Here is a 15,601-nt window from a genome sequence, read left to right as displayed (position 1 = left end):
CGGAGACAACGATCAGAGATCCTTAGCAGTTGCTCCTCAAGTGTGAAGCACTCCACCGGTATCCACCAAGAAAACGATGTTAAGGAGGAGGAAGGAGGTGGAGAGAATTGGGTTTTCCAAACTTTTTGGGTTTTCGGGTTAGAATAAAATTAGGGTCTATAATAGTGTATTTATAGGAAAAAATTTCAGCTGAAATTTTCCCATAAATATTATTATTATCCCATTTATTATTCTCATTAATAATTAAAACACCTTTTAATCATTAATCCTTTTTCTAAACACTTTAGAAATAATTCTCTTTCTTGATCTAATTTCCAAAAATTAAATCCTTAATTAATAATATTAAGAACTTTTCTTAATTAATTTATAATCAATTAAATCTCATTTAATCAATTATTAAATTTGCCAATTAATTATTTATTTCACAAATAAATAATTATTAGCCATTATTAATTAATTCCTCCACCATTAAATCATTCTCTTTTTATGGTGTGACCCTGTAGGTTCAATATTAAGCCGGTAGTAGAAATAAATAATAATAAAACTATTTTATCATTATTTATATAAATTCTCTAATTTATTATATATGATTAATTAATTAATCACATTTATTCTACATCGTGAGGGATACTTCTCGGCATATCGCGACTATCCGGATAATATGAATTCACTGCTTAGAATACCAAGAACCTATTCAGTGAATAGTTACCGTACAATAAACTCCTTCTACCCTACAATGTCCCGATTAAATACAAGGCATGGATCTCGTGTCAAGCCTATCATTCAATCACTTGCTTACCATTTACTATGCGTAGTTCTATGCAAATTAGAAACTCCTTTCTAATTTTATTCACTCTGGCCAGAGATTCCTGAATTAGCATAAGTGGATCAGCCTTGAACATTCGCTTCCTTCACTGGAAGGGGTGGATCCTTTATTGATCATACACTATCTTCGTGTACAAATTTCTATACCCATTAGACCCTAATAATTGTCCCTGGAGACTAAGAACTAAACCAAAGCATAATTCAGTGTACACAAGATGACTATGATGACCTCAAGCCTAAGGATACTTGTACAACTATCACTATGTGAACAACTGCTGACACGTGAGTGAACTCCATCAGTTGTTCAGCTAGGCGAGTCATGTTCAGTGAACTTATTCTATAATAAGCACCTACATACTAGCTATATTGTCACCACACAAATGTCTATGAGAACAGACATCCTTCATAATGAAGCAAGCATAGTATGTACCGATCTTTGCGGATTATTAATTACCAGTTATTAATCCTATGCCAGGAACTATTTAAGTTTAGAGTTATCATCTTTTTAGGTCTCACTATTATGATCTCATCATAATCCATAAAAAGCTTTACTCTAAACTATGGTATATCTTATTTAAACACTTAAATAGATAGAGCCCATAATAAAAACAAAACAAGTCTTTTATTAATATCAATGAAATCAAAACAGATTACATAAGAAGTAATTCCTAAATCCTAATACATGATTGGACTTAGGACATATTCCTTTCACAAGAAATTTGATCTAATTTGTTACAACTGACTAAGGACCAGTGTTAACTTTATAGCTCAGTTAACTGCTGGTTTACACAGGGTGTAATAAGACATGCTATTTTCTTTTCTAAACTGTCACTTGTCATTTCTATTTATAGAAAAGTATATCTTCCATTTCTGGCTTAGCATATCTTTAGCCTCCCGTGTTCACTTTAATCTTCCTCTGCCAGTTAATCTTTACCATTGATCTTGCACACTCTTCAAGATGCTTTTTGTAGACTTGTCAATCTAGTTGTTGGATTGTTTGTTGATTGTTTATCTTGGATATTGAACTGATCTGCAACTTTGTACTTTGAGATTGTACCTCGAGATCTCCAGTTTAGGTCTATTAAACACTTGACATCTCGATAAATATATTGGCTTATCGAGATCTCTAGTACTCCGTATTTAGTTTGGCTTGTAGAGGTCTTCAGTTCTCTATTAGAGAACTTTGGCTTGTCGAGATCTCTAGTCTTCACATCTTCACTATGACTTATCGATAACACTTAGTTCTCTAGTAGCTTCTTGACTTGTCGATATCTCAGAGTTCTCTAGTCAAAATTTAACTTGTCGATGTCTCTGAGTTCTCTAGTGAATTTTGACTTATCGTTATCTCTAAGTTCTCTAGTAGACTTAGACTTATCGATAACTCAGAGTTCTCTAATGAATGTAGACTTGTCGACAACTCTGAGACAACTCTGAGTTCTCTAGTGAAGAAATAACTTGTCGATATCTCCAATCTTCATGTCTTCAATTTGGCTTGTCGATATCTCTGAGTTCTCTAGTAGCTTTCCTGACTTCTCGATAAGCCATTCTGCAGTTCTCGAATGACTTCTCTATAACATTAAATCTGTAACTTGTAGAGATCTTGACTTACAGTATTTTTCCTAAAACAGATTTATTCAACTCCAAGCTTCTTCATAATTCTTCTGAGACATGATCTTCTTGATCTTCTTCCAGATAAAATTCTTAGGCTTGACATTGTTTATAGAAAAAGACTCCAGTCTACTCCCTTAACATTTTTACGGACTTTAAATGTTACAGGTACAAAATACAGATTAAGATAATAATACAACTTACTTAGGGTTGACAAAATATTTTAGTCTTGTTAAAGGGCAGGCATGTCTTTTACAACATTTAAAATCTTCAAATTGATAATATAGATATTATATATTATTATATAATCAAAATGATTCGAAATTTAATTTTTTATTAATTAATATACTTTTAGTTATTATAATTAATGTTGGCGGTGACAAACTCTCGACTTTAATAAAACTTTCAGATTATCCATAATTCTCGTATTATATTGGATATATATAATTTATTTGATGAATAGTAATTGATAAATTGATGAAATTTTACGGATGCATAAAAATTAAGAAAAAAAGTTATTTTAGCGTAAATAGTAACTAACTCTGTTGATTAAATTGATGAATTGAAACCTTAACGGGTGTATATGCTCTTAGTGTATAAGTTTCGGAGACATACCACTCTTACTCCTCAGTACGTATGTAAGTTATGGTAATCCATCGGTCCATGTTTAGCAATATTGCCTTTAATGTTACAATACTATAACAAACAATCTATACAATATTATACTATAATAGCCGGAATGGGGTATAATTTGTAGTTTGGTTAACCCCTCATTTTGGTTATCCCTTTCTATCACGACCGTCGGATCTTCTTCATCAAATAATCAGAATCGTTAGATCTAAATACTAAAAAAGTACAATCCACAAGTTTTCAGGTTCGAATCCTGTCAACAACAAACATTTATATTATTATTTATAAATATACATACAAATTCTCAGGTTCGAATCCCATTAATAACAAACATTTATATTATTTATAAATATACATATAAGTTTTCATATTCGAATCTCACTCACCAACAATAAACATTTACATTGTTATATACGAATAAGATCTCATCAATCATATATTATTTATATTATTTGAACCTAACTTGAAATTATAATTATATAATTATTATATATTATATAATTATTTATATTGAATTTTAAAAAATTTATAGAAAAAAATTAAAATATATAAATACTAACCAAGTAATAGTATATGTAATAGTACATGTAATAGTAAAATGGGGTAATCAAACTGCTCAACCACTATTCGGACGTACTTAGGCCAACTCCAACATACATCCAAATTGGGATCACCAAATAATCCAAATTTGGGGTGGGATCCAAATCCTATTCCTATTATGTGATCTAAATATAAATTCAAATTCATTCATTATTATTATATTCATATATTTTGATTTTAAATATTTTTTAAAAAAAAACTAATTTCATCAACAACTACACAAATATAAAATGTTATAAAATAATTCAAAAAAAACAAAATGATACATAAAATAAATATAAATTAATAAAATATTACATAAAAATACTAATTCTCAAAATTAATATTATTTTCCCACAAATTCTCAATTAGTGCATTTTGAAGTTTAAAACGGGCATCTTCATCTTTGATTTTTCTCTAGCGATTAATAAATGTTGAAATTGCTAATTTTGATCATTCTCACAAATTTTTTGTATTTTAAAATTTTATTTTATAATTAATAATCATTTTAATTATATTCAATCTTAATTAATTTACCTTTAACAATATTAATAAATCATCAAATAATAAAAAGTAACAATATTTTACTATTAAAAAGATTTGGATGAGTAAATAGTAGTTGTTCAAATTTGGATCAATACTATTCAATTATCCGAATTTGGATCACTTTTTAGTCCACTGTTGGAGTGGTTTGGGACAAAATTACCCTAAATTTGAATTTTTGCATCAGGGTTGAATCTGTCCTAATACAGGAGTATTTCGTATGCAAGCGGATCTCCTCAAAACATTGAGCGAAATTTAGATATCACTATTCATTAATCCATTTTATTTGAAATTAAATTAATGATAAGTTAGAGCATCTCCAAGGTAGTAGTTATATTCATTAGCTATATTAGTAGAAAATAGATATTATGTAAAAATTGATGAACCTGTAAGGAATTCTGTGGTATTAGTTATAATGATTAGCTATAATCAAAAAACAGTTTTTATTGTTATTTTCAAATTTTAACGGTTATATTTTATCAAAAAGGGTTGGTAAGAAATTATTAATAAAAAATATTTTTTTTAACTTAATATAAGTGGAAATAATATATATATATATATATGTATAAAATAAAAATATTTACTGATGTTATTATAATATTTAAATCATGAAAAAAATTAGTTAACAAACATTACTTTTATATATTATAAAATATTTAACTAATTTTTTTATCCAAGTAATTTTTAATAGTTTTTTATATAAAAATGTACAATAAAAAATTATATAAGTAATTAATAAAATTGGTTAACATGATTATTTTACAGCTTTTTGATATTAATTTTTTACAATTAATATTACATAAAGTTAAAATATAAAATTAAATTAGTAATTATATATATATATTAAATGTAATTATTATATATATAAATGTAATTTTTTTGTAAAACTCCACTCAATTCTAAAATCCCAAACCTTAATTATATATATTTGATCAAGCCATACAGTGGAGGGAAAATAAGCTGCGGGAGAAATATTGTAGAGTGAAATGACGTGGCCCAAATATAGATGGCAGTGATTCATTCAACAAATGTAGCGTGTCTTTTTTTCGGCATCTAAAATTTTACCTAACAGATGTCTCCAACATATTATCTATATTTTTAAAATTAGAGTTGCTACCTATATATTATTGCTAATAGGTGCTCTCCAAGTTGGAGATGCTCTTATAAAATAAATTTAAAATGCTTTAAATTTCATTAGAAATTTGAATCAAATCGTGGATAAGTTTTTGGATCTTCTCATCACAGCTGCCGGATAGACACTAAAGGCAAGTACACGGGTCATCCTAATATCCAAATTTTAGGACTGATATCCCGAAAGCTATAGCTGCTATAGCATTAGCAATGCTTCAAATTTTGATCGAATTTGGAATTAGTGAACATTGCCATCTCCAGCAATAAATACATTCATTTAATTAATTAACATACTAAAAAATATTAAAATTATATACTTAATTTTTCTTTTTATTTAAATTTTTGTTCAAAAAATTAGTTCTATTAACTATTAATTACATTTTATTAATTATTAAGTAATGAAAAAGTCACGAATTCATTCTAAATCGAATAAACTTACAATATATACATAACTCAATTATTATTATATATTAAATAAGATTTGGGTTAGTAAATAATACTGATCCAAATTTCGATCACCATTATTTACTGATCGAAATTTGGATCATCGTTTGGATCACTACTACAGCAGAATTTAGCGTAATCCCTTCCTAATTTGGATTTTTGGATCCCTACTGCAGTTGATCTAGGTGAAATTAATCAAGTTTAGAATATAATTAATATTAAAGATATATTAAAGAAAAAAATATTTTAAAAATATATAAAAGTTCGGGATATATGAAATTTAACTTGAATAGATATCAAAGATAAATGCAATAGTCTTGCATATTTGCAAGTTATCATGTCTTGCGTATTTGCAAGTTTTGTCTTTTAAATACAATTTTGGCATTTAGTTTCAAGTATTCGTTTTCTCAGTAGTTCTCTTTTGACAGCCTTATTTTAGTTTGATATGGCGGCATCAGAAACATTGTTGGAAGAACTCTATGCACGACTAGCATCGGAAGAAGAAGATGACGGAGGGATTGTGGTTGCAGAGGGGAAATCAAAACACGCACAACGTACATCCTGGTGGGGCGTTTTCTCACGGAGAAAAACATAAACTTTAATGCGATGTAGAATGTTATTGCTTCGTTGTGGCGCTCTAAGGAAGTGATGAAGATTGTTGATTTGGGTGGACAGCGATATTCATTCGTATTTTATCATATTCTAGATATGCAGGAAGTTTTGGAAGGTGGACCATGGACTTTTGAACAAAGTTTGTTGGTGTACCACTGCCTCAAAGGGAATGAAGATCCACACTTGATTCCGCTAACTACCATGGACATTTGGGTTCAAGTATACGATCTCTAAAATGGTTTTGTGTCAGAGAATATCCTTCGAAGCATAGGGAATTATGTTGGCAGGTTTGTCAAATTGGATCCTGCAAATGTTAATGGAGGCTGGAAACTTTATTCCAGAATTCGGGTCACAATGGACATTACTAAACCCATCAAACGGAGAATGAAAATCAAGAGAGATGGTGGCGAATGGAGTTGGATAAACTTCAAGTATGAGCGACTAAGTTCATTCTGTTTTGTATGTGGCTGGCTTGGACACCAAGAGAGGGATTGTGCTATTGTATAAGCAAACCCGGAGAAGGAAATAATCCATGCTTATGGAGGATGGTTGAGGGCACCACCAAAAAATTGGAAGAATGTGAATATGGGAGCAAAATGGCTAAGGAATGGAGGTGTGAAAGGTAGTGCTTGGGATGAAGGTGCATCATCTGGAAAAAAAAAACACAATGCAAGGCGGTACAACGGTGGTTACGATGGTCGCACGATTCATGGAGATTGACGGGGTTATTTTCGAAAATCATGGGGAGGATGGAGGCATTAAAGTGATAACAAGAAATCAGGAAAACAGTTGGGATGGCAATAAAATAGCAGATCAATTAGCGGATAGAGCGGGTGAAGGCAAGTTTGAAAAAAGTATGACTATACTGGATCCTAAAAGGAAACGTGTGGAAGAAAATACTGACATGGGCTTTGAAAATTCTGAGATACTAAATGGGCTTGATCAACCAAACGGGTCAAAAAACTTGAAAGAGGTGGGTCCTGTGATGCAGGCCCACCTAAACCAATGAGTATTTTAGTTTGGAATTGTCATGGGCTGGCCAACCCGCGTGTAATTCGATTCTTGTGTGAGGTGATCACACAAATAAGGCCCATTTTGTTTTTTTGTCCGAAACTAAAGCAAAAAAGAACTCGGTGGTAAAGGTCTGTAAGCGACTTGGTCTTGCAGGATGTCATAATGTTGATTCTCAAGGAAGGGGGGTGGATTGGTTGTACTGTGGAAAAATGAATGTGATATTGTGGTTAAAGATAGCTGCCTTAACTACAATGATTTTGAAGTTAACATCAAACAGATAGGCAGATGGAGGTATACGGGCTATTATGGATGCCCTGAGAGGGATAGACGAGAAGAGTCATGGAGTATGATACGAGAATTACACAGGAGATCAACTTTTCCATGGTGTATTATAGGTGATTTTAATGATCTTATGGTAGCAGAAGAAAAACAAGGGCGTGTTATACACCCTCGACGACTACTTCAAGGCTTTACGGATGTTGTAAATGATTGTCAGCTCATGAATCTTGGTTTCAACGAAAATATATTTACCTGGGAAAAGTCAGGAGATAATGAGGGTTGGATTCAAGAGAGACTTGACCGTGGACTAGCAAACAGACAATGGAAGGATATGTTTCCTTTGGCAGAGGTGAATGTATTTGATGTCTAAATGTCTGACCATCTACCATTAAACCTACAGCTAAATAGGAAGATGTATGTGCCTAAAACTCACAGATTTCACTTTGAAGATATGTGGCTGAGAGAGAAAGACTGCTTACATATTATTCAAAAATGTTGGGTAGAGAGAATGGGGTGTAGTATTACGGATAAACTGCAGGGTTGTTGTCTTCGTTTGGAAGAATGGGGTGGGGGTACAGTGAAGGAATTTAAGGTCAAACTAAAGGAATATAGACAGAGGTTAAAAAGCCTAAGATCAAGACGTGACATGCATGACATCAGGCATTACAATGAGGTTGGGTGGGCTTATCTAAACCTACTGGAAAAACAAGAGATATACAGGGCACAGAGAGCTAAACAATTCTGGATGCAAAATGGGGACCAAAACACTCGGTTTTTTCATACTTATGCATCTACAAGGCGGGAGAATAACTGTATAAGAAGACTTAAATACCAACATGGGAATTGGAAGGAAGAGGAAACACAGATTCAAGACATTATTGTTGAATATTTTGACAACTTATTCACATCTACAGTGGAGGTGGAGGAAATTTTGACACCACGGGAAGTAGTTAACCAGGTAACAACTGAGCAAAATGAAGAACTGATGCAGTGTGTAACTCATGAGGAGGTGAAAAAAGCAGTTTTCTCCATGCACCCTAGTAAGTCTCCAGGAATAGACGGTTTAAACCAAGGTTTTTTAAGTTTTTTGGAACATAGTTGGTAATGACGTGACAGAGTTTTGTATAAAATTCTTCACTACAGGGGATATGCTAGTAAATATAAATCGTATGTTAGTGTGCTTGATCCCAAAGGTAAAGAAACCCCAACAAATGACAGAGTTCAGGCCGATCTCATTATGTAATGTATTGGTCAGAATAGTGTCGAAGGTGCTTGCTAACAGGATTAAACCATGCCTCCAGGCCTTAATATCTGATAAGCAAAGCGCCTTTATTGAAGGATGTTTGCTAACAGACCATGCGTTGTTGGCATATGAGATCAACCATTGTATCAAATGTCGTACTCAAGGGAAACGAGGAATTGCAGGCCTTAAACTGGACATTTATAAGGCCTACGACAGGCTCGAGTGAAAGTACGTGGAAGGCATGCTTAATAAATTTAGATATCATTATACCTGGATTCAGCGCATAATGACATGTATTCAGTCTGTCACTTATAGCTTTGTGAATAATGGTTGTGTATTTGGTGATGTCCGACGGCAGAGGGGTATAAGATAGGGAGACCCTATCTCCCCGTATATTTACATACTGATAGGGAAGAAAATAAGGTCTGGATACATAGTTAATATTGCATTAATTACACCTGATTTGGGCTACAAGGCCCAATAAAAAGATGTATGACATTCAGACCAAAAAGGTTAACACATTGATCAATCCTAATGGACCAGATCAGGCCTGATGGAACAAAGAAGGCCCAAAAACCCTGAATATTAATTAATTTCGTAATTAATTAATAAGGGATAAGTCAGCTGATAAGATTGGCCTCCAAGGAACCTAGTGGGATAAGGAATCAGCTTCCTACCTCTTAGGACTCCAAAGTCCATTCTAATTCTGAGACTTGCCCACCAAGTCTCCTAACCCAAGTCCAATTCAAGGACTCCCAACATCTATATAAGGGGCTTCACCCCACAAATCAGAACTACATTTTTTGACTTGATCCTTGACAATCAGCAAGGTACGTAGGCATCTTGTTAAGGCAGATTGAGTCACAAAACACAAGAGCAGTCAAATTGAGCCTCGAAGCTCACGTTCCTTAGTAATAGATACAGCAATTATATACCTTAGTAATTAATCCATAACATTTGGCGTCGTCTGTGGGAAAGCACAACAACAATCATGGCGAGAACACAGAGAACAAGCAGCGCCCTTGAAGGAGGAACACCCGCGGGGATAACCCAAACGATTTCATCAACCGTGGAGGTACCTCCGCATTCAACCTATGTTGTCCCCCAAGGTGGAGCCCAGGTAGGGGCAACTGAACCTTAACCTCGAGGGATGATTCCCCCGGCTCCACAAGGTATGAATCCCCAACTTCAACAACTACATACACCTGTGAATTATCGACCCATTGGGTATGAGTATTCAACTGTTGTGACTACTAACCCCCTTATGGGATGCCCCTTTACCCTGAGGTTGGAGGAAGTGGACATGCTGGACGGAGTGAAGCACGAGGGTGATCGCCCCTCTATATACAAGGTTTGGCTCTTATCCCTGATGATCAGGAATTTTCTGGTCCTTAAACTGAGAGAGACTCTGAATCTTCGGATGATGAAGTGGCCCCAAGAAGGAGACGTGCTGGCAAAGAGCCGATGGCTGATGGTCGCCAACATCCTAGGAGCACCCAAGGGACGAATTCCCAAGAAGTGCAGGAAAAGATCGGGGCTCACGAGGCTGAGATTCAAAGGCTGAAGCACGACTTGGAGGTGCACCAGAACACCAGACCCCCACTACCTCCAAGGGGGAGGAATCCTCCTCCTATCATAGAACCGGATGGTCCAAACAGAGAAGGGTTGTTATCCCCAGGGCTGATCCAAACAATCTTCTTCCCCTTGGAGATCCTGATGATCTTACCCCACCATTCACTGAAGAGATAATGAATGCCCATATCTCAAGGAAGTTCAAGATGCCCACTATCAAAGCTTATGATGACACTGGAGATCCCGCTAATCATGTTAGGACATTCTCTAATGCATTGTTATTGCAGCCCGTGAATGATGCTATTAAGTGTCGGGCCTTTCCTCAAACCCTATCGGAAATGGCTCAAAGATGGTATAGTCGTTTGCCCCCGAACTCCATTGGATCCTTTAGAGAATTAATTCAGGCTTTTATCAAGCAATTCATCAGTGGGACTGTGCATGAGAAAAGTTCAGCATCCCTCATGAGCATTGTGTAGGGAGCAAAGGACTTCTTGAGAGACTACCTGAATCGTTTCACAAAGGAGGCTTTAAAAGTCCCGGACCTTGATGACAAGGTAGCCATGATAGCACTGCAACAAGGAACTAGGGATGAGTTCTTCAAGATGTCCTTGGCCAAGCGCCCCCGTGAAAGCATGTTGCAGTTCCAATATAGGGTCGGGAAGTACATCAAGGTGGAGGAGAGGATAAGGAAGACAGTAGTAAGTAACGAGCCCACTGGAGGCAAGAAGCGAAAAACTGATCTGGAATATATTGCTAAGGACAAGTATCCCAGAACTGAGCAAACCCCTGATTCAACCCCAAAAAAGGGAGGACCTGGGCAAAAGTTCACTGAATATGCCAAGTTGAATACTCCTAGAAGCCAGATCTTGATGTAAATCGAGAAAGATCGAGATATTTGTTGGCTTAAACCCTTGAAGGCTGATCCTGCCAAGCTAGATAAGAGCAAGTATTGTAGATTTCACAAGGATGTTGGCCATGACACCGATGAGTATAGACAACTAAAAGATGAAACTGAGTTCCTTATTCGAAAAGGAAGGTTGAATAAATACACTGGGGAAGGAGGAGATAGGAATAACAATGGAAGAAAGAACTTTGAAGATCATAGGAGAGACCAAGACGATCAAGGGCGGAATCCCCAGCCTAAAGGACCGGTGATAAATACAATCTTTGGAGGACCACTACCTCGAGGGCCTATGATAAACACAATCTTTGGAGGACCAACTGCTGCTGAATTATCCAGGAACTCCAGGAAAGCATATACTAGAGAGGTTATGCATATCGTTGGAGAAGCCCCGAAGAGGGCCAGGACAGGAGTAACAATGGATTTTGATGATTCTGACCTAGAGGGTGTGAAATTTCCTCATAACAACCCGCTGGTCATAACACCGATAATATGGAACAGCCCGGTGAAGAGAGTCCTCGTGGATAATGGTGCTTCGTTGGACATCTTACTCCATGGTACCTTTTTAAGGATGGGTTATAATGATTCTCAACTAACCCCGACCGATATGCCAATATATGGATTTGCGGGAGTAGAGTGCCCCGTGGAAGGAATAATCAAGTTGCCAACAACCATAGGTCAGGAACCAAGGCAAACAACTCAGATTTTGGACTTTGTGGTGGTGAAGGCTAGTTCAACTTACAACGCTATAATGGGAAGAATGGGGATACACGCCTTCAAGGCGGTCCCTTCTTCCTACCATTCAGTTATGAAGTTTCCCACCCGGAATGGGATTGGAGAAGAAAGAGGAGATCAAAAAATGGCTAGAAGTTGTTATGTGGCCTCACTGAGGGCAGATGGAGTCTGGGGGCAGGTTCTGCCTATTGAAGATCTGGATATTCGAGAGAATGATGAGAAAAGAGGGAAGCCAGCAGAAGACTTGGTTTCGGTTCCTTTAGCCCCCGAGGATCCTGAGAAGGTGACTTTCATTGGAGACACACTAGAGGAGCCCCTTAGAGGGAAGTTGGGTAAATTTTTACAAGAAAATAGTGATGTGTTTGCATGGTCAGCAACTGATATGCCAGGCATAGACCCTGAACTGATTACTCACAAGCTGAATGTGGATCCAAATCATAAGACAGTGAAGCAAAAGAAAAGAAGTTTTGCTCTAGAGAGGCAAGAAGCTATAAAACAAGAAGTAGAGAAGCTCTTAGAGGCTGGTTTCATCGAGGAGATACAATTTTCAGAATGGATAGCAAACCCTGTGATGGTAAAGAAAGCTAATGGGAAATGGAGGATGTGTGTGGATTTCACTGATCTGAATGACGCATGCCCTAAGGACTGTTTCCCATTGCCAAGGATAGATACATTGATAGATGCTACTGCTGGACATGAGATGCTGAGCTTCATGGATAGATTTAGTGGATACAATCAAATCAAGATGCGCAAGGACGACATCCCAAAGGTATCATTCATCACTGAATTTGGTGTTTATTGTTATCTTGTTATGACATTTGGTCTCAAGAATGCAGGAGCCACCTATCAAAGGTTGGTAAGTAAGATTTTTAAGGATCTTATTGGAAAGACCATGGAAGTTTATGTCGATGATATGTTAGTCAAGAGTCTAGTAAAGATTGATCATATAACCCATTTGAGGGAAGCTTTTGAGGTCCTGAGATACCACAAGATGATGTTAAATCCTACAAAGTGTGCTTTCGGAGTAGGATCTGGAAAGTTTTTGGGATTGATGGTCTCCAAGAGAGGAATTGATGCCAATCCCGATAAAATAAAGGCAATCCTGGATATGGAGCCACCAAAAACTATCAAAGATGTTCAAAAGCTCGCTGGAAGGGTTGTTGCATTGGGGCGATTCATCTCAAAGTTTGGGGACTAGTGCTTGTCATTCTTCAAGACCTTAAAGAAGGTTAAGGATTTTGTATGGAGTAAGGAAAGCCAGAAGGCATTCGAGGAATTAAAGAAATATATGGCCCAGACCCTGTTGTTGGCCAAGCCAGCCCTGCATGAAGTTTTATACTTGTACTTGGTTATTTCAGAGAATGTCTTGAGCGCTGTGTTGGTTAAGGAGGAACTTAAAATCCAGAAACCCGTATACTATGTTAGCAAGATTCTGCATGGAGCTGAGTTGAATTATTCAACTATTGAGAAGTTTTCTTTAGCCTTGGGAATGGCTTCAAGAAAGTTGTGTCCCTACTTTCAGGCTCATAAGATTGAAGTACTAACAAATCAGCCCTTGAGAAATATTATTCATAGTCCCAAGGCTAGTGGGAGGCTGATCAAATGGGCAATAGAGTTGGGAGAATTTGATATCAAGTATAAGCCACGAACGACAATAAAAGCCCAGGCATTGGCTGACTTCGTGGTGGAATGTACCATACCCAACCAAGAAGTCGGGGCAGGAAGATACCATACCTCAAGACAAGGAAGTTGATAAAGGGGACAAAGAAAAGGATGATAAGGAGAAGGAATATTGGGTTCTCTATTTTGATGGAAAGATACCATACCTCAAGACAAGGAAGTTGATAAATGGGACAAAGAAAAGGATGATAAGGAGAAGGAATATTGGGTTCTCTATTTTGATGGAGCATCAAAAACAAATTCAAGTGGAGCAGTGTTAGTTTTACAAAGCCCTGATGGGTTCTTGATTGAATATGCTATGAAGTTAGACTTCCTGACCACAAACAATGAGGCAGAATACGAAGCTCTGATAGCTGGCCTTGGCTTAGCAGAAACACTTAGAGTCAAGAACTTAAAGGTCTGTGGAGACTCGAAGCTGGTCATATCCCAAGTAAAGGGAGAGTTTGAGGCAAGGGAAGATACGATGGCTAAGTATGTCCGCCTAGTAAGGGCTGTGATGACCCAATTCGATGAATGCCATGTTAAGCACATTCCAAGGGAGGAAAATGCTAAGGCAGATGCATTATCAAAATTTGCTTCATCTGAGATATAGTAAAGTTCAGGAAGTGTATACTTTCGCGTTCTGAAGACACCGAGCATTGATGTTAAGCTTGTAGCTCCTATAGGTCTGGGACGTCATGGATAGATCCCATTAAGACCCATATTCAAACTGGTTGGTTACCAAATGATGTTACTGAAGCACGGAAGTTGGCTGTTCGAGCACTAAGATACTCCTTGATAGATGGGATTTTGTATAAAAGATCTTATGTAGTTCCTTATTTAAGATGTCTCAGGCCCGATGAGGCACGCTTGGCTCTTGAAGAAGTGCATGAAGGTATCTGTGGGCAACACTTGGGGGCAGAGCACTAGCTCATATGATAACCCGTTTAGGATTTCTATTGGCCAGAAATGATGGCTGATGCCAAAGAGTATGTGAAGAAGTGTGACAGCTGTCAGAAGCATGCACCTGTCGTTAGATAACCCCCCGAGATGCTGACTTCCATCAACTCACCCATCCCCTTTGCAAGGTGGGGAATGGATATACTTGGGTATTTCCCCATGGCCACGGCACAAAGGAAGTTCCTGATTGTAGCCATTGATTATTTTACTAAGTGGATTCAAGCCAAGCCTTTGACCAAAATCACAACTAAGCAGGTTGCACAATTCTTGTGGGAAAATATCATGTGCCGGTATGGAATTCCCTGCATCCTAGTCACTGACCATGGAACACAGTTCAACAATGAGAAATTCAAGAAATATTGTGAGGAGAATGAAATTGAATTACGATTCACCTCTGTGGCTCACCCGCAAGCCAATGGGCAAGCGGAAGTGGCGAATCGAATAATCCTGGATGGACTAAAGAAGAGGATCGAAAAATCGAGGAGTAACTGGGTGGATGAAATACTCCTAATACTATGGGCCTATAGGATTACCTGTAAAGTCACGACTGGAGTAACTCCCTTCATGTTAGCATATGGGGTAGAAGCGGTTGTTCCAGTAGAGATATCACATTCCTCCCCCAGGATCCATGCTTTCAATCTCGAGGAAAATGAAGAAGGGCAAAGGTTAGCCCTGGATCTAATTGATGAAGTACGAGATGAGGCACATGAAAGCCAATTTGAGCCTCAAAAAGCCCATTTGAGCCCAAAAAATAGAGAATTCTGGAAAGTTCTAGAAAATTAAGGAAGAATTTAAGTACATTCTAGAAAAAGAAAATAAATTTTTTGAAAATTCTGGAAGAATCCAGAGAGAACCCCAGGAATTCT

Source organism: Apium graveolens, chromosome 6 (assembly GCF_009905375.1).
Source record: "Apium graveolens cultivar Ventura chromosome 6, ASM990537v1, whole genome shotgun sequence".
Lineage (NCBI taxonomy): Eukaryota > Viridiplantae > Streptophyta > Magnoliopsida > Apiales > Apiaceae > Apium > Apium graveolens.
This window is presented reverse-complemented; position numbering follows the sequence as displayed.